Consider the following 22,361-nt stretch of genomic DNA (forward strand, 5'->3'; position numbering starts at 1 on the left):
GAAACACAGATTTTCTGGCTCTAGCATCTAGTTTTGTTCTATGAGAGTGAAGAGAAGTAGAGTAACACAATGAGCCAAAGACCTTGAAAGTATCAATATCAGGAACTTTATTGTGAAGTAACTGATAAGGAGAAAGATTGTTTAGAGTTGGAGAAGTGACTCTGTTGATTATAAAGGTTGCATGTAGGAGAGCATATGACCAATAGGAAGCAGGTAACTTTGACTGATAAAGAAGGGCTCTACCTACATTGAGTATGTGTTGATGTTTCCTTTCAACCCTACCATTTTGTTGAGGGGTCTCAACACAAGATTTGTGATGAAAAATACCTTTAGAGGCATAGAATGAATTTAAAAGAAACTCAGGACCATTGTCACGTCTAATGGTTTTAGGAGTAATATGGTATTGGTTTTCTATAAGAGTGATAAAGTTTTTGACATGTTGGGACACTTCAGACTTGTGTTTTAACAAAACAATCCAGACAAATCTACTATAGTCATCAAGAATGGTGAGAAAATATCTGTGATTATGTACAGAAGGAATGGATAAAGGGCCCCAAATATCAAAGTGCAACAATTCAAATTTACTGGAAGCAACAGACAAACTATTGGAGAAAGGCAATTGTTTTTGTTTAGCAAAATGGCATATATCACAAGTGGCTTTGTGATCAAAGGTTAATGAAGGATAAAGGGAAACCATATGAGACAATCTTTTATGGGAAACATGTCCCAATCTGAAATGCCATAAGGCAGAATGAGGAATGGTAAAGGTTTTATTGGTGGAAATGTGATTAACAGATACACTATTATGTAAAGGAAATGCATTGGAATCTAAAACTAATCTATAAAGACCAGCAAAAGGTTCACCCAAACCAATCATCCTCTTGGAATGAAGATCCTGTAACAAACACTTATTGTCATGAAAAATGGCACAACAATTGAGAGATGAACAAAGCTTAGAAATTGAAATAAGATTGAAATTGAATGAAGGTGAAAAAAGAACATTAGCAAGATAAAGGTGAGGTGTGAAGTGGATAGTGCCAGAATATTCAACTAACACAAAAGAACCATTAGGTAAATTGACAGGTTTTGGTGCAATTTTGTGGAAAGAAGTGAACCAATGTGAAGATGAAACTATATGCTCATTGGCTCCAGAATCCAATAACCAAATATCTGATTTAGAGGATATAGAACAAGAAAATATGGAAGCAGAGATACCTGACTCAAGTTTGGAGATAGAAGTGGAATTGGAAGGAGTGTGAATATGATTGGCACTTGAAGAAGGAGTGGAAACTGTTAGTGCAGGAAGCAAATTCACTTGTTGTAGCAAACTAAGCAACTGATCATATTTCTCTTGAGAGATACTAGTGGTGGAAGATGAAGAAGCATCATTGCAACTTCCTGATTGAGCCTCATTATCATCAAAACTGCTTGAGGCATTGACAGAAGCATTGGACTTCTGAGAATTTGGATTAGGAAATCCATGTTTCTGATAACAATATTCAATGGTATGATTATTCTTGCCACAAAAGGTACAATGTCTAGGTGGCTTTGATCCAGAGTAATAGCCCCTCCCTCTGCCTAAGGGTTTGCGTGCATCAGAGGCATTGATAACAGATAAAGGTTCATCAATGGAGGAATGCAATGAACTATTGTTACTTTCCTCTTGTATGACCAATGAATAAACTTTTTTAATGGAGGGAAGTGGATCAAGCATGAGCACCTGAGTCTTAACAACATTGAATTGATCATTTAAACCAGTCAAAAACTGTATCACCTGATCTTCAAGCCTGAAATTGCGAGCTTCACGCATGGCAGCACAACGACATGGATGAGGACAGGTGCAATGTGGCATGGGACGATGTGAATTCAACTCTTCCCAAAGAGTCTTCATCTCAGTGAAGTAATCTAACACTGATTTTGAACCTTGCTTCAAATTATTGATCTTGGAACGAAGAGTAGCAATACGAATACGATCAACTTTGGAGAAACGTTCTTTGAGATCTAACCACGCATCAATGGCGTTTTCATGAAATACTAGGGTTTGTGCAATTTGAGGAGTATCAGAATTGATTATCCAAGATTGAATAAGATGATTACACCGTTCCCAAGCAGCGCGATTCAAATCATCATCATCTGGAATCTCCATAGATCCATCAATAAACTTCAACTTATTTTTCGCGCCAAAAGCACGAATCATGGAACGGCTCCATGCAAGATAATTTGATCCATCCAATGGAGGAGCAACAATCACTGAATTTGGTCCTTCACTTGGATGAACATAGAACACTGATTCAGTATCAGGTTGGTTGTTACGAACCATGGTGAATTTGCGAAGAAAATTGCGAAAAACAGAGTGCAAACGAAGTGCAACGAAGTGCAAAATCAACGATAGAATCAAATGCAGATAAGAAAACCGTGAAGGTTTCTGCAAAAATCAACGAGAATCAACGAAGAAGATGAGAAATTGGATCGTAACTAACTTCTGTAACTAACTTCCGCCATGGAAGAGAGAAAAAAAGCTCTAGATACCATGTTATGAAACTCAAAGAATGGAAAAAGTATCAATTCTCATTATTTGGAAATGAAGTTACAAGGAGTATTTATAGAGAAAAGAGTGTAGTACAATTGTAAAAGAGTGTAGTACAATTGTACTATCAACTTCCACCAGTGGACTTCCACCAGTGGATCATACTCTTCCACCAGTGGATCCAAGTAACCTATTATTGCTCTTCCTATTTTCTTCTTCTTTCTCTAATACAAAGCGTAAAGTAAAGCCCATGTTGCGTGAAGTTCCTAAAAGAACCTTTACTGATGAATGATTATAATCAGCTTATGAATTGGTAGCTATCACAAGGAACTGTTGTGCTGTTATTAGATGAAGCATCATTAGCAAATGGACGATCTAGGCTGTTTTAATGTTCCAGTTTCAATTGAATTATTTTCTAGGAGAGGTGATTTGCGATATTGGAGCAAGTGCAAATATGATGGCACTATCAATTTTCAACATTATCAAAGGTTGAGTTTAAACCTTGTGAGGTTTCTAAGCTAATAAAATACTTCTACAACTATGAACCATATGAGGAAGACGGATGAGAAACCTTTACATATAATAGGGTTGTATGGACTGGAGACAATGAGCCTTAACGTATAGGGCTCCAGGGAACAATGTAGACTTATATGTCACAATCGAGATGTAAAACACACGTTGAATGAGAGGTAACACATTCGTATATATCCTCTTCTATTTATCTTTCTAAGTATTTTTCGATTCATGTCAGAAACAATTACTTGCTTGAATTTCTACTATTCCTCATAATTCTTTTTAATTTTAATTTTTGCATGAATTACATAACATTTACGATTCAAAATTTTCATATTCTTTTATTCCCAAAAAGTTGTATCAGACCAGTTACATCAGAAAGTATCTTTACCCCAAAGTTCAAGAGCATGATAATTATTAGGGATTGATGTTGAAGATACTCATCATAATCACCACCTATTTTCAGTATAGCATAACCGGTGAGACTTTGAGCCATATATATTTCATTCTTCTAATACAATTCTTTCTATATGTGTGTTACATGTTTGAATGTTATTTTTGCTCGGAATTCAGGTTGTTCTCTACGTACTATCAGTTATATTACTTTACACATAAGGGACTTGTTTGGTACCTTGAACCTTTTCAAGCCACCCTTTATTATTATTATAATTTGATAAACCCCTTTGAACCTTCATGCAATATTTTTTTTTTTTGTTACTAAGTGACAAATCATGTCTCAAGTTTGAACCCTTAATGTCATCTATTTTATTTCTTTTGGAGTTAGATGGAATATTTTTATAGAACTAGTCATGATTTGAAACTAAGTTTGGAATTGCTAATTTGGAATTATCAACATGGGTAGGGAACCAATAGAAATTGTTTAACCAAAAAATGAAAAAAAATTTGAAAAATATAGATAAACGATAAAAAACGGCCTTTAAAAAAATTTAAAGTGAAAATCAAGAGCCAAAATTGGTTTCTTAAAAAAATAGAAAAAGATAAAAAAAAAAAAAAAAAAAAAAGTAGTTCTACTAGTATCCATCTTGTTTTGGTGCAAGGAAGATAGGTTGATAATGCTTGTTTAATTAGGAATGAGTAGGTTGAAATCCAATTTCAAGTTGTTTTGTTAGTCTACTTTCCCAAATGTATCTCACTTTAACCTAAGTCACATTATAACCCTGAAAGACCTCTAAAGTGTGTAGATAATATGATCTTCAATATCTGTTTAGAATTGTTTCAACCTCACAACCAGATGCATTCAGATGATGAATGGAGTGGAAAAATATCGTGACCAGCCCTACTGACTTTAGGAGATACATACGTTTATCTAGGAAAAAAGTGTGGTTGGGAATATGAACTATCTTCTCTAAGTCTGTCTCGGTTGCATGGATGTAGCGAGTTAGTCAAGCCTAGAAATGGAATGGATGATTATTTGGGCAATCTCTTCGAAAAGGTATGTTCTCTCAAAAATTTATACAAATTTAAAATTCAATTAGTTCTTTTAGTTACTTAAGGGAAATCAACGGTTGAAGTTTGGGGTTGTGATACAACATATTTTTCAGCATGTTTTAAGTAATTTTAGTCATGGTTTGACCGAATTAAGAGGAGTTTTGGATAAGTTGCCTATGCTGTAAGGGACATTTTGTAAATTTTTTCATATCGAGTCATGTAATTCAAGTTCTTCCCTAAACCAAACAATTGTTAGCTGTTTTTGATGCATTCCATTAAAAAAATAATGTAATTCGGCAAACCAAGACACCTCATTAAGAACATGGAAGACATAAAATGAATATTCAAAAGGCCTTTGAAGGCATTACTAGTTGAGGAAATTCTATCCCAAGTCCCATTAGATGTTTGAAAGTGCTTGCAATAAGGCCTCTAAATTACTCAATAAGACAAAGAAAATGATAAAAACGCATTAGAAGAAAGTGTTACGCAGCCCGGGTGTACAAAACAATGTTGAAAAGCACTATTTTAGGGACGAGAAATGATATTTGTACAACCATTTGTGACAACATTTTGGACAACTTTCTCTCTCATACTCACATGTTGTACTTTTTATCTCTCTTCCTTTTTCTCTTTCCATTGTTTTTGACCAATAAGAAGAGAGAGAAACAAGGTTGTCATGAAAGTTATCTTGAAATAGATGTACATATATCACTACTCTTTAGGGACCATGTACTAGGTATGCATGCCCATGCACGAGGCGCACGCGGTTCCAGGAATTAACACCCAATATAAGCTCAACTACCAGAAAGGAATTGTCCCTATATTACGTACAATGGAGAAACTTCTTTGTTAGACTTAGGAAATTATCTTCATCATGAATCCCAAGAATACAACTCTTAGCAAAATTCACATAAACACAACAGGCTAAACCAAACCAATGTAGATGGTCGTGATATCACAAAGGTTAGCCATAAATGCATCACTAATGAGAAAGGCGTCATCTTCATACTTTTAATGACACAGAGAGATCATATACTTTCCGATCCTAAACCTCAAAAACTCTCAAAAATCCTCGGACTTTATGAATATAATTAATATCATGAGTTAGGCACCATTAATGAAGACATAAAGACGCCTTGACAAAACACACACAGAGATTAAAGAAGTCCACTTCCAATCAAAATCCCTATGCCTTATCATAGTAAAATCCAAGAAACTCCAACTTAGAGAATCATAGGATTTCCTAAAATTCATCCTTAGAATGAGACACTCTCTCCCCTATTTCCTATCTAGTTCAATAATTTCATTTATATTCACCATCTCGTCAACAAGTTACCTCCATCTTGCATTCAATCTATACAGAGATCCCAAAAGAGAAATAGGCCTAAAGTCATCGAAGGAAAGGTGGGAATTGAACTTCGGAATCAAACTAACAAAGGGTCAAAACATAGTACTTACATCCTCTTTCACCAAGGGTCAAAACATCTTAAAAGAAAAACAGAAATGAAATGATCAAAACCTAGTTCCAAACTATTACAATTTCTTTTATGAAGTGTAGACGAATTGATATTTATAATACTGTGCGGGGCTTGTGTTTTCTCTTCAAAACAATTGGATATTTTTATGGAGGGAAAGAAAATAATATATAATAGAGTAATTAAAAAATATATAATATATGTTGGTGGTACCTCGTAAATAGATATCAATTTTTAATGTTTTTACATTTTAAGATATAATAAAATATTTACTTTTGGTTTTTATAATATTAAATTAAGCATGTTATTACTACTAGCATTTAAGCTTCTTCATTTATTTCTCAGCTAACGCACACAACAAAACAAAAATATAAACATAAATCCTTCAAAAAAAAAATATAAACAAAAAGTCAAATGTATTTATCCATATTTTGAACCATGTACATTTGAATTATTTTTAAGCGTATCTAAGCTGGGAATAGTGTTTTTACTAAATAAGTTTGGTCCTCGATTGAAATTATCTTTTGCCTCTTAGCATTGTTTTTTGTTGGATACTTCACCCCTAAAATTACTACATAAGATGGGTCAAGGATGCTTTTGCAATTTCATTACATTCAAAGATTATAGTGAAACCTCTCAAACATTTTGGGATCAATTTACTCACGTTTGTAAAAATAAGGGTAAAATTTAAAAAGGGAAATGGACACACAAAGATTGATTTCCTTGAAAAAATAAAAGTTGAAAATGGGTTTTATCGCTTGGATACAAACCATCATACTTTTTTGTTCCAAATTAAAACAAAATACGAAAAAAAAACATATATGATCACTTCTACAATTTATAGTCTAAGCCTGAAATTCAACTAACTAGGTGCTTTTATTCCAAGGATTTTCTAAAGAACCTATAAATTGAAGCATTTGGGTAACATCAACATCATAATTGGAAGAAGCATTTGAAGCTTGATCATCCAAATCCACAAATTAACCAATTGAGGCTCTCTTGCTTTTCTTCCTTGGGGCCTTTTGGCCGTTTGGTCTAGCTGCCGATGTTGTTGGAACCTTCAACTTTCCGCCCTCTGAAATGGCTATGGCCGGAATTATTCCGGTGCCGGTGGCGTTGATGATTGCAGGTTCAACTTGTTCCAGTAACCACCCTATTGTTTCTCCATCAGACTTGTGACCAAGATCTCTCGTCAACTGGAAGATCCTAGATGCACATGTTGCTGACAGTGTGACTCTTCGGACACGTCCCTCCACCTTCGTGTGACGGTCTTCTGATGGTTTCTTTTCGGCCGACACTGTCTTTTGTGGTTCCAGCGGGTTCAACGTCTGTTTTTCCATGCATCCTGAACAAAAATTAATAAATACATAATATATAAATTCAAGTATGATCAAAACAAAAAGATTTAATCTATGAAATTTTGAAGCAGAATAAAAGAAAATAAAAATTGGGGCCTACTATGTGTTTTGGAGAGTGAAAACAATTGAGAGGGAGAGATTTTGATGATAGTGTCTGTGGGTTGAAGCTTTCAGACACACATCGAAAGATTGGAAACAAACCCTAACAACAGAAGATAACCCTACTTATATGAGTGTAAATGGGTCAGACCAACCAGGGCCTATGATAGCGCTTTCTTTAAGCCCATGTCAAATCAATAATTATTTAATATGGTAGGATAAGACTAGAAAGCTTTTTTAAATCTACATGATGGGCCTATTTAAGTAAATATGAATGACTTTTAATAAAAAAAAATTATTGTATTAGATTGAGTTAAACATTTTCAATTTTTATGAACAACATTTATATTAATTGAAGCTTATTACCTTACATTAATTTATGTTTTTAATATATTTAAGTATGTGTCAAATTACTTATAAAGATGTTGATATTAAATAGATCGTTAAGTACATGTTGAATGTCTTAAAAACACAAAAAATGAAAGGTTTCAATTGAGTTGACAGTTTTAAAATGTTTTCTTTAGACATATGTTAATTTAAACCATTGTCTTTTTTCAAATTAATTTTAAAAAAAATATAATTTATTTATCAAATCATTTAATTTCGTTTCAAGTTAAAACAAAAATTGATATTAAACCATAAACAACTTGTGCAAAGTAAATAAAGAGAGTAAGTGGAGAGAGAATATTCGGAAGTTAGTTTGAGATTAGTTCATACATCAAGATCAACTAGGGGAGATGTTCCTGTACGAAACGACGTACATATGACCTTCCACAATCCTTCAAAGTTAGTGTATTTAGTTAAAGGGCCTAGTGAAATGGGTCATTTTATGGGCTGAAATCTGGTTTGAAACAGCTCCCCCTCAAGTGTTGATTGTTATTATGGCTTAAGGGACTTGTTTGGGTTGATAGTCATTAGACAGACTAGTGACAAATAATGTTACGTTATTTTTAGCATGTTTTCTAGTCATGATTTGACCAAAATAAGAGGAGTTTAGATAAGTTGCTTATGATTTGATCCAAATAAGAGGAGATTTATATAATTTCGGTCAAATCTAAACTAAAATGACTAAAAAATATGTTGAAAATAACGTAAGATGATCGGTTATCAAGTTGATGGAGAGGCCAATGGAGAAAAGCTGTAATACATACAAAAAGTCTAACAGATATCAAAATCTCATGACCGGTGAAAAATGTGCTACTCTAATCTAAACAAAAAATCTGTGTATACCAAGCCAGCCGTAAATCAGTTAATGTTACCACGAGTGCAAACTTTCAAGGTATAAAACCAATGATAATCTACTAATAACTTTCAAGGAGTTAAATGAACCAATTGCCAAGTGTAATTTTTTTGAATAGCACACATCTCGTCGATCATTGATTTCCTTCACTTAGGGTGGGATAATGATTCACCTGAAGATTAAGGAATATAAATTGAAGACAAAGAACAGAAGCAACTATAATGTACAGGAGAAATTTGATGCTAACACAAGTCAATGTAATGAGGAGATGGATTTGAATTAGGACGTTAACCTTTACGAATAACAATGGGATGTCTATGGTCGCGTCCAGTAAAGGCAGTGGCAACAGAGGAGAGTCTTGAATGTCCACGGTATTTGGAACAAATGTCGGAACATGCAAACCCGATGGTTGTGGATAGCTACAGTGGTATGTTTAAAAGAGGTTGTCGAGTCGAAGGATCCACGGGAGGGCTGCATGAGGGGTAGTGGGAGAAATGAAAATAGTGGGCTCAGGTGGGACATACACGGTAGGTTTAAGAGAGACAATATCATGCAGGGCAGGCATATCGACATTAAGATGGTCTGGATATGCGTGAGTCTACCCAAAGTAAAGAACATATTCAAACCAATGTAACATTTATGGAATTGACGTACAATCGAAGAGTAGGAAAGTAACAACGATAACCTTTTTGAGACTGATGATAACCAAGAAAGACATATTATAGTTATCGGGTTGAGAGTTTGTCTAGACCAGGAGAAAGATCATGGAGAAAACATATGGACCAAGTGACACGGGGTGGGAGCGAGTGTAAAAGGGTATTAGGAAAAGAGATATAGTGTGGGACTTGATTACCTAATACCGATGATGACATGTGGTTTATATATAGAATGTCGTTAGAACATCCTCCCACCAAAAATGAAACGGAACATTGTTATGAAGTAAAAAAGTTATAGTAGTTTCAATGAGATGCTGATTTTTGCGCTCGGCTACCCATTTCTTTGGGGTGTATCAGCGCAAGAAGTTTGTTGAAGAATACCATTAGAAGCCACAAAATTTTAAAATCCGTGGAACATATATTTTTTGGCGTTATCACTAAGGAAACACCAAATAGACACTCCAAATTGAGTTTTAACTTCATCATAAAATTGTTCAAAAAGAAACTAGCCTCAGATTAAGTGAAATAGAAATGATTGTTGTGATTCTTTTAATGATTTAGCTTCTCAAATTGATTGATTAAGTGATTATAACAATTGAGGGTTGTTTGATAACATGAGATTTATGTCCAAAAAGGAGAATTAGAGTCTAAAACAACTCATATGTGTACCGAAGAAAGAAAAATAAGTAACATATATTTTTTTTTATTCAAGTGGGGTGTGGGTATTAGACTTAATTTTATTTTTAGGCCCATAGCTTTTGCATGCCCGGCTTGGTTGAGCAGCATGCACACCCTCAAGGTCGGGCCTGATGACGACTGCACAAAAGAGATAACGTTGACAACAAAATGATTCGATGAAAAGTTAACGACTACATGAACAAGGTGGAAATAGTCGTGCGGAGTGTGAATCTCGTTGTACTACCACCAACATTAGTTACATTGTGATGCAACACATCCACAAAAGCACAAGGAATTGAAGCCTCCACAGACGGAAGTTCCGACCCAAAAACAAGATATATTGAAACTGCACAGACTAAAACAAGAAATGCACCATGCCCGACTCGCACTAATCAATGGATAAACCGCGATATTAGCCAAAGCACATTAAACAACACGAGAAGCTATACACGACAGACCCTAAAACAACATTGTTGTACCCTTGCAACCCCCAAACACAACACAAACCAACCAGCGAGGAAAAGAACTTGGGAAATGAACCATATGTTAAAATGAACAATCATGGGTTAAGCACCTTCAGCCACCATCGAATACGAGAGGACAAGCTCATCAGAGACCCATCGGATCTACCTGAACAACGGAGGTCGAGGTGAAGCTGAGGGTGGAAATGAGTTCCCAATACCTCCTCGGCTCACTGCCAGCTAAATCTACATGTTGAAGAACTAGATTTAGATTAGGGAGGTAGGGGAGGACGGTGGTTGTGTAGTGCTGTTAGAGAGAAGGCAGAAGATAAAGTTTAGAGAGAGAGATGGCGTGAACTTGAGTTATTATAATTTATTCTTCATGTTTTTGTATCACTTTCTACTCTTTTCAACTAGACACACCCACATAAACATACAACATACTTTTAGGAGTGAAAAACCAAAAACGAAATGATTAAAGATAAGAAAAAAATAAACTAGCAAGAGAGTTCTTGTTCACAAGTTTCTTTTGGAGCTTGAAGTAGTTACATTGTGCTCAGAGCTTTATAACATATAAAATTCACAAAGCCTTGCATTTATAATATCCAATCACTACTACAAAATACCCCCTTTAATAGCACTTCTTTTGGTAGTGAATAATTCATTCATTAAGCAAATTCATGCAAAATTATTTTAGAACAAGATCATATTCAGTTATTAAATCCTCAAGAACATTCAAGAATGAATTATTTCCATTTTTAGCACTTAAGGAATAACAAACTTTATTACTCCGTCTCATAATAAGCTATCTATTTGTAAAAAGTATTTGTCTCAAAATGAATGACACTTTACTTGCCTTACTGCTTGATTGATTACTTTTTTCCAATAACTAATTTAACTGACAGAAGTAAAGTTGAATGGCCTAAATGTAACAAAAGGGAGCCAAGCGAAAGAACTTGATTGGTAAATACTAAAAAAAATTAAAGAATTTTACTAATTTAATCATATATTTAAGACGTAAAATCTTTAACTGAAGACCCAAAAAAGTAACTTGATTTCACTTCCAGTGTGCTTTTGATTTTTTTTTTCAGGTTGAATTTTATTTTCATTCTGCACGTGATTTGCTGGAGATTTGTTTTCCATAATATACTCAACTGAAGTATCATTCAAACCCTCATTTTTCTGATCTCTAATGCTTCTTCTGAGCGGTTGACTCGTTCAGTATTATCACGTGTCACAACTTACACAAGCAAACCCTCTTTTCACAAACCAAACACTCACTCACATATTCATTCACAAACTAAACCCTATATTATTATATATACAATCCAAACCCTCAACTCGCACATTCATTCTTTCTCACGTAGCGTTACACAATCATACCCTCTTTTCACTTTCATTAGCCGCTGCTGCTCCTTTCCCATTTTGAGCAAATACTTACATAAATTCAACAACCCAACTTTATCAATCCCACAACTCCGATGTAACCAACAACCCAAGAACGTTGAATCGGGCAACAACTAGATGCACCATCGGTGCATGTGTATATTTACCATATCCTACATGGTTTGTGAAATCATCGAAGATAATTTTTGTCTTTTCATCGAGTGTAATTTCCTTGATTAATCATGTCCAAAGAAGTTGGTGATGTTGATTCAGAAGATTCACCACACAAAAAGAAAATAATCATTTGAAGGTGCTGAATTTAACTTATGTGTATATTTTTTTGACAGATATCAATTATCTATATATTCACTTTTTTAAGTGTTACCAACAAAATTATATCACTTAACCTTTTTTTTACTTTCACTACGTGTATTCTCAACTGCCTTAACCCCTTTTAGATTCGGAACTGCCTTAACCCCTTATATTACTTATAATATGAACAGACTCGATGAGACATACCTTGAACTAACTCCATTTGTTAGTCAAATGAATGCGTCTTCTATACTCTCACTATTGAAGATTTGATTGAAGAAACTGAGGTATATGTATGTCTTTTGGTAGCAATATTTATAATATGTATTTTTATTGTGATTTACTTGTCGTCATTATAATGTATATGTCTTAAATTTTTACTAGTTGATGACAAAAAATAATTTACAAGCATGCTTCGGAACTTTCTGGCGCGGACCTGTGAGCTAGAGACTGACTTAGGCTGGTATTATCAAGCTTTCACAAAATGTGCATCGAAAGTTATTCCTGGTAGCATGTATCGTGAGAAAAACAAAAAAAAACCAAAGAATGCTATTCCTAGGCAAGTCATTCAAATGGGTTTTAATCTATGATGATCTGATTACTATACTTTTTTTTCATCGTGATCACGATTATGCATTTAAATTTGCAGGTTTAAGGTTCATATCCAGCTGATAGCCAATTCGGGGTCAACAACTTTCATATTCTTAGACAAAATTTGGGTAGAAATGTGCAAGATTTGCTCGATTCAATGTATCAATTCAGTTTCGTGTAAATCTTGTGTTGTTATAAAAATTAGACTCACTCCTTATTTAGAAAATTACTTACTCAAGTGATATTGTTTACCCGCTAGAACTCTATATTTGTGGACAAAAGGATGTTGTTCAAGGTTACGGTTAGCGATGCCAATTAATTTTGTAACGAGAGCTTATACATAGACACCGCATACACCCCTTAAACCTCCACGCATAAATGCAACATGTGGCAATGTGGGTCCAAAATAACTACATATCCTTTGTTGCACATTACCAAAATACCCTCCCACATAGGGTGTGTACAAGAGAGGTATGGAAAAAGGGTGTCTATCTATATTTTCCCTTTCGTAACTGACGTAGTGGCGTAGTTATACAGTGAAGAAACTTACTCAACATGAGAATATTATTAACCAGTTTTTGACTCTTCATGGGATCAACGTAAGAATACAGTTTATGGCTTAATTAATTCATACTCAACAGTTTTCATATCTATATATGTACTTGAGAAAGCATTTACAATTCTTGAATAGATAGAACCCAATTAGGTTTAAATCAAAACTTTTTGTCAAAAAAAGGTGAAACACAAATTGTTTAAGCTATAATAATGCCATTGTATCTATAATATTTAATTTGATTTATATGGAATAAAAATAAGGAATAGTCAAATCACCAAATGAACAATTCAAAATCATATCTAAGGACTTATTATTAGATTCATGATATCTTAGATATTAATAAAATGGTTAGTAGTCCCAGTTTCATGTCATGATATCTTTTTAAATAAATTTGTGTTTTATTATCTTAGTTCTCCGCTAACATTGAGGGAAATAATCCACTTTCAAAGTTAGCAATTCATAAATATTAATAAGCTATTGATTGAACAAAAGCAATAAGTCCTCAATTGAATTGCAGCTGACAACAACAACAAAACCAAAAACAACAAGTAAATAAACATCTACAATGTGCCAAACAAAAACTTACACATCTAGAAAGAAAAATATAACAACAACATAATCACTAAATGATCGCAACAATGCTCGTTATGTCATCAAGGGCGATCTCTCTTGTAGTTATTGCATGATGGACACTTGTATATATCATTATGCTTAACCCTACCAGGGGTGATATTCACACATTTCCCATGGAACCACCTCTCACAAATGTCACAGAAAATCCAGAATTCATCAGGGTCATATTGCTCACCGCATGCACCACATGAGTTCTCTCCTTCTTCATCTTCATCTTCATTAAAAAGTTCTTCCATCTCTGTATAACTATACGCTAGATTTTCATAGATTTTTGCGTGTAGCAGTAAAAGCTTTATTTCTTGACGGCACTTTCATGTGTAAAATTAAACAACATACATGTTAGTATCAAATTGAACTTTAAATTTAAAAATAAAATATGTGCAATAGAGTAGAAGCTTAGAAATCAACCTAATGACAAGTTTTGCCAGGAACACGTGTTTTTTTTCCAACTCGAATTCCACGGGATTTCTTTCCCCTGGCATTGATTCGTTGTGAAGGAAAAGAACGTTTCATGTTGTTATAAGTGTTGGTGGTGGTGGGAGTAGATTGAATTGGTGTTGGATTTAGAAGGGTGATTTGTTGGGTTTAGCAGGGATGGAAGGAGGTTTAATTTCGTTTTCAGTGGCCGATTTACTGAATTTTATTATTTTAACTTTTTATGTTATAATATAAATTGTAAATATTTTTTTATAGAAGTTAAATTTTCGGTACCAAAAAAATGTTATATCGGTCAATAGTTTTTTTTTTTTAAGAAAGAAAAAGTTTACTGAATTTTATTATTTTACTTTTTTATGGTATAATATAAATAGTTAATATTTTTTTTTTATAGAAGTTAATAGTCTCGGTATCAAAAAAATGTAATTTCGGTAAAAGGTTTTTCTTTTTAAAGAAAGAAAAAGTTTACAGAATTTTATTATTTTAATTTTATATGGTATAATATAAATAATAAAAAAATTATTTAGAAGTTAATAACTTCGGTACCAAAAAAGCGGAATATGGGTCAAAGGTTTTTTTTTCCAATATAAACTAATATTGATCAAAGAAATAAAAAATAGAGCGTGAATAAACATAGGAGAGTTAGACATCCCAAAGAAACCTGATGGTCGGATTTGAAAAAGTGGACCAAATCGTTCAACAAATTTTAAAGTGATAAGTAGAGTATCATATCCATAAGGATTGTCATTTCGTCCAAACAATTCACGTTACTTATTTTTTGTGACGATGTAATAATAAAAGAGTTAAGGGTTAGAGATTGCAATTTTTATCTATTTGCAACAGAGCAAGTTACCTGTTTGGTTGCAGAAAAGTAAGTAGCCTTTAGGACTCTTCGAAACCCCCTATCTATTTTGTTCGAATTAAATAATATTCATGTCGCGTTTAGCTATCTTAAGTAGAATATACAAGTGATAAGGTCGTTGGGACGTTCTAATGCTAATGCTAACAATTTTACGACAATTTTACGACAATTTTTGATAAATCCTAATGCTAACAATTTTACGACAACGTTGTTTGATTTATTTGACAGGTTGGCAACACAACAATTATTAGTAGCAATTACTATATGGAGTTTATGGAAGAGTTGTAACACTAAACTATGGGAAGCCACTAACACCTCTCCCTCTTCCATAGTCACATGAGAGGTACACAATGAAGATCATGACCATTCTTATACCGAGTCAGAGTTAGACATGATCAAATGTAATGTGGACGCCGCCTTTTCCAATTAAAAATCTATCTTGGGGTGCGATGTGTTTTTGAAACTCTACATGATTACTTTTGTTGAGCAGGTCAGATCATTCCTTGTCTTCTACCACCGCTCTAGAAGCCGAAGTTATAGTCTTACTAGAAGCTATCAAAGTGGCTATATCAAATGGAATGCATGTTGTTTGGTTTGAAACTGATTTCAAAACATTATCTCATGGTCTCGCCACAAACAATCTCCCCCTTAACGAGTTTGGTGACCCTGTGTCTCAATGTAGAAGTTTCATATTTAATAGAAATTACTTTATAGTGTCGTAAGTTCGGAGACAAGTAAATAAGGTCGCTCATATTATTGATAGAGCATCGTTATCTCACCCCCCTAAATGAAAGAACCTAGTTCTTTCAATAAAAATAAAAGGGTAAATTGCAGTCGCCTCCCCTGAGGTTTCTTTAAACAACACATAGACCCCCTATAGTTTAAAAATGAACATTAACCTCCCTTATTTGTTTTTGTAATTTACATATAATTCCCATCTATGTTAACACTAGTAGTTTGTTTAACTTCTTTGTTGCAGCATAAGCTTTTGTCAGCTAAGATGTCTTTCGCCATGGCATCTCTTTGCACAGGAAATTGGCACCTCATCTCAGTGGCAAATAATTAAAAAAAAATACACAATGGGGAAGAACAGTTTGATTGTCCATAAATAAATTAATGCGACAAAACTCGCAAACAATTCATCAGTTAACATACACTACAAACTAAATCTTGGGATTCATCAGGGTAGATAAATAGAAAAAACAATCTAATGAATGAATTATATGATTCTTTTTTTTTTTTGACAAAAACAAAATTCATTCATTCAAATCGAGAGATTACATCATTCAACACTGCTAAAAACATAAAGGATGAATCTGGGAACAAACTCACAGCATCCAAGTACAAATTCACAGCATCCAAGTTAATAGCATATAACGGCATAATGCCTACAAAACTATATGATAAAAATTAAAGTGACCGGAATATCCATGGCCTCCGGATCTGCAACGTTGATGCCCAAATCTTTGATTGAATAATCGATCTTTCAATATGAATCAAATGAACACCGCAAGAAGATGGGAAATCAAACAACGCCGCACAAGACGACGAACAACAAACCACCACACTTAAATGATGAAATCACAAAGAAAAAACCTAGATCTATGTGAAAATCCCTTATTTAGATTGAAAAGAGAGAAAAAGATGAAGAGGGGTGATTTCAGGTCAAAAATTGACCCAAAACCACCCCTCAATGAAGAAACTGAAAGAGAAAACTAGGGCCGGCTTGTTGGCGAGGGAGGGGAAGAGAAAACCTCAATTTCAATAACACCAACTGATTCGAATGAATTATATGATTCAACACAGATGATTATAACAAAATTAATAATCTCCCTCAAAACCTCTGGGGAGGTGAGTGTAATTTGCAAAAAAAAAAAGATGAAAGAACTTTTTTTAAGGAAAAAATTAAAGAACTTGATTGGTGGATACTCAACAAAATTAAAAAATTTAACTAAAGTAAAAAACTTTTTTTTTTAGGATTAATTTTATTTTCATTCTGCACGTGATTTGCTGGAGATTTGTTTTCCATAATATACTCAACTGAAGTATCATTCAAACCCTCATTTTTCTGATCGCTAATTTGCTTCTTCTGAGCGGTTGAATCGTTCAGTATCATCACATGTCACAACTTACACAAGCAAACCCTCTTTTCACAAACAAAACACTCACTCACATATTCATTCACAAACCAAACCCTAGATTATTATTATATATACAATATACAATCTAAACCCTCAACTCACACATTCATTCTTTATCACGTAGGGTTACACAATCAAACCCTCTTTTCACTTTCATTAGCCGCTGCTGCTCCTTTCCCATTTTGAGCAAATATTTGCATACTTTCAACAACCCAACTTTATCAATCCCACAACTCCGATGTAACCAAGAGCAGCTCTGTTTGCGATCTCTATGCTTGGAACGATGAGTCGTGATCAATGCATCTGTTAGAGATCTGATGCGAGAAATATTGTTGATGGCGACTTCTGTATATTTACCATATCCTACATGGTTTTTGAAATCATCAAAGATAATTTTTGTCTTTGCATCGAGTGTAATTTCCTTGATTAATCATGTCCAAAGAAGTCGGTGATGTTGATTCAGAAGATTCACCACACAAAAAGAAAATAATCATTTGAAGGTGCTGAATTTAAATTATGTGTATTTTTTTTTTTTTTTGAGAGATATAAATTATCTATATATTCATTTTTTTAAGTGTTACCGACAAGATGTGCACCGAAAGTTATAGCTGGTAGCATGTACCGCGAGAAATGCAAAAAAACCAAAGAATGCTATTCCTAGGCAAGTCATTCAAATGGGTTTTAATCTATGATGATCTGATTACTATACTTTTTTTTCATCGTGATCACGATTATGCATTTAAATTTGCAGGTTTAAGGTTCATATCCAGCTGATAGCCAATTCGGGGTCAACAACTTTCATATTCTTAGACAAAATTTGGGTAGAAATGTGCAAGATTTGTTCGATTCAATGTATCAATTCAGTTTCGTGTAAATCTTGTGTTGTTATAAAAATTAGACTCACTCCTTATTTAGAAAATTACTTACTCAAATGATATTGTTTACCCGCTAGAACTCTATATTTGTGGACAAAAGGATGTTGTTCAAGGTTAAGGTTAGCGATGCCAATTAATTTTGTAACGAGAGCTTATACATAGACACGGCATACACCCCTTAAACCTCCACGCATAAATGCAACATGTGGCAATGTGGGTCCAAAATAACTACATATCCTTTGTTGCACATTACCAAAATACCCTCCCACATAGGGTGTGTACAAGAGTGGTATGGAAAAAGGGTGTCTATCTATATTTTCCCTTTCGTAACTGACGTAGTGGCGTAGTTATACAGTGAAGAAACTTACTCAAAATGAGAATATTATTAACCAGTTTTTGACTCTTCATGGGATCAACGTAAGAATACAGTTTATGGCTTAATTAATTCATACTCAACAGTTTTCATATCTATATATGTTGGATAGTGAGAAAACTTGAGAAAGCATTTACAATTCTTGAATAGATAGATCCCAATTAGGTGTAAATCAAAACTTTTTGTCAAAAAAAGGTGTAACACAAATTGTTTAAGCTATAATAACGGCATTGTATCTATAATATTTAATTCGATTTATATGAAATAAAAATAAGGAATAGTCAATCACCAAATGAAGAATTCAAAATCATATCTAAGGACTGATTATTAGATTCATGATATCTTTGATATTAATAAAATGGTAAGTATAGTCCCAGTTTCAAGTCATAATATCTTTTTAAATAAAATTGTGTTTTATTATCTTAGTTCTCCACTAACATTGAGGGAAATATTCCACTTTCAAAGTTAGCAATTCATAAATAACAATAAGCTACTGATTGAACAAACGCAACAAATACTCAATTGAATTGTAGCTGACAACAACAAAACAGAAAGAAGAATATGTCAAACAGAAACTTACACATTTAGAAAGAAAAATATAACAACAAAATAATCACTAAATGATCGAAACCATGCTTGTTATGTCATCAAGGGCGATCTCTCTTGTAGTTATTGCATGATGGACACTTGTATATATCATTATGCTTAACCCTACCAGGGGTGATATTCACACATTTCCCATGGAACCACCTCTCACAAATATCACAGAAAATCCAGAATTTATCAGGGTCATATTGCTCACCGCATGCACCACATGAGTTCTCTCCTTCTTCATCTTCATCTTCCTCAAAAAGTTCTTCCATCTCGGATGGGCGTGTGTGGTGAATTTATGTTATAGGATAGAAGGCCTCCTAAGAAATTGAGAGAGAGAAACGGGTCTTGCTTCTTTGATAAAAATCTCAAGGATCATACACAATACATATATAATCCTAATAATATTCCTTATGCTATTGGATTGATCTCATCCTTTCTACCAACTCCTAACCAGGCCGGGGGTGCAAACAGCTCAACAGAGCTGGGCCTCCCCCAGCCATGGGCCTCATTTTTTTTTAATACCCACTAGTACTACTGCCTTCCAATTTTTTTTTAACACCCCCAGCCATTTTCCGTCCTCTTGTTTTAGCCTTTTAGGCCTATTTGAAGTAGGTCCTCTTGCTTTTGGTGTTAGGTGGGGGTTCCTCATGTATACGGTAGTCATTTTCACCTTTGGGTGTACTGCATATATACGACACCTGTATTTATCTTTTAAAAAATATAAATAGAACACTGCTCTTTCAAAAAAAAAAAACGTTTTGATTTTATCACTGGCCTCTTTTCATTCCCAGAGCCGAGCCTCTGAATTCTTAGGGACGGCCCTGCTCCTAACAGACATATTAGTCATCAAGCTTCTAGAATACTAATGAGTCATCATACATCTAGAATAACTAAGACACTTGAATAAATGAGATAAAACATTAAATGGAAATAAAGTCTTTGAACTTCTTAGGCTTGATGATGTCTCTCTTGGGCCTTTTCTGCACACAGTATGGCTCACATCCCTGGTCTGTATCAATCTCCTCGTCTTTAGTTAACTCCAAAGCCTTAGTATGCTTAACCTGAGATTTTATAGCCCGCTGCACTTTCGAGTTGCACTTGGATTTGCTGCCATTATGGCTTGAAGCTACTTGTTTCTTTTCTGCTCCAGTAACAACTTCAAATATTGACGGCATATCATTTATCATATCGAAAAGGCGCATCCTGTCAGATTTGTCAAATCCACATCTTGCCCCAAAGTAGTGTGCCATGGCAATTAACCATGCATCACTATGAACAGCAACTAAGGATAGCCAATCTTTCTCTTGCATGCGATCCCTTTCAAAGTTAAATCCCAGCATAGGCTCGGGAAGATCTGGGGGAACTTCCATAGAAGGTAAATTGACTTCCCATTGCTCATTAGGGAAACTGTATAGCCACAGACTCTCCTTCTCTGGGTCAGATTGGTTATAGAACTCTTCAACATCAGTGGTGAGAGCCTTGATGAGACCAGCGCGACGACCATTGAAATCTCTGAAAACTTCTTCGACGGTGTGTAGATTATATTGTATGCCGTTGTTTGAGAGGCATTTTCGGCAAAGCCTCAAGAAACAAGACTTCCCTTTACTTAGATTTTTGCGTGTAGCAGCAAAAACCTTTATTTCTTGTCGGCACTTTCATGTGTAAAATTAAACAACATACATGTTAGAATCAAATTGAACTATAAATTTAAAAATAAAATATGTGCAATAGAGTAGGAGCTTAGAAATCAACCTGCTGACAAGTTTTGCCATGAACACGAGTTTTTTTTCCAACTCGAATTCCACGGGATTTCTTTCCCCTAACATTGATTCGCTGTGAAGGAAAAGAAGGTTTCATGTTGTTGTAAGTGTTGGTGGTGGTGGGAGTAGATTGAATTGGTGTTGGATTTAGAGGGGTGATTTGTTGGTTTGAGCAGGGATGGAAGGGGGTTTAAATTCGTTTTCAGTGGCCGTTTTACCAAATTTTATTATTTTAATTTTTTATGGTATAATATAAATTGTAAATATTTTTTTATAGAAGTTAAATTTTCGGTACCAAAAAAATGTTATATCGGTCAAAAGTTTTTTTCTTAAAGATAGAAAAAGTTTACTGAATTTTATTATTTTAATTTTTCATGGTATAATATAAATAGTTAATATTTTTTTATAGAAGTTAATAATTTCGGTATCAAAAAAATGTAATTTCGGTCAAAGATTCTTTTTTTAAATAAAGAAAAAGTTTACCGAATTTTATTATTTTAATTTTTTATGATATAATATAAAAAATAAAAAATTTATTTAGAAGTTAATAACTTTGGTACCAAAAAAGTGTAATATGGGTCAAAGGTCTTTTCCCAATAAAAACTAATATTGATCAAAGAAATAAAAAATTATTATAAAATAAGAGTGTGAATAAACATTGGAGAGTTAGACATCCCAAAGAAACGTGATGGTCGGATTGAAAAAGTGAACCAAATCGTTTTCTAAATATTAAAGTGATACGTAGAGTATCGTATCCAAAAGGATTTTCGATTCGTCCAAACAATTCGCGTTACTTATTTTTTGTGACGATATAATAATAAAAGAGTTAAGGGTTAGAGATTGCAATTATTTTTTTTTTTGTTTGCAACAGAGCAAGTTACCTGTTTGGTTGCTGATAGACTTTTTGGCAAGTGTACCAAAACCATCGAAGTAATAAATAAGATCGAATCTATGAGGTCCGTTTTTAACTTGTACTCAGCAATTTCATTATCAAAAAGGATGGGTAAAATTTCTATTGATGCCCTTGGCAGTTGAATTGGTTTTTATAAATTAAATGGAATAAAAATAATAAAGATTGCTTTTTGAAAATTAGAGAGATGTATGGTTAAGACCTTTGAATCCTCCGAAGTCACTAGTGCAGAAAACACTTTTTAAATCGAGTGAATATGACTTTTTAAATCGGGTGAACATCCGATTTATTGGTGGCCGATTTAAAAAGTGTATTTGATTTTAAGTCAGCCCCCTTTACCCGATTTAAAATCGTTTAATTTAAATCGGTTGAACCCATCTAAAATCTTTTAATTTAAATCGGTTGATACCATTTAAAAAAAGGCTAACAAGAGTCAAAAATCTTTGAATTTAAATCGGTTCACCCCATTTAAATTCT

The 22,361-nt window shown here is 33.9% G+C and overlaps 1 pseudogene; it reads right to left on the minus strand.

Moving 5' to 3' along the window:
* The window catches only part of LOC146914800 (PHD finger protein ALFIN-LIKE 7 pseudogene), a 70,512-nt pseudogene extending 49,441 nt beyond the window's left edge, over window positions 1–21,071 (minus strand).
* Between the last annotated feature and the right edge of the window lie 1,290 nt (window positions 21,072–22,361).

This window comes from Medicago sativa, chromosome 6, assembly GCF_051527215.1.
Source record: "Medicago sativa cultivar Bolivia chromosome 6, Bolivia_mono, whole genome shotgun sequence".
NCBI lineage: Eukaryota > Viridiplantae > Streptophyta > Magnoliopsida > Fabales > Fabaceae > Medicago > Medicago sativa.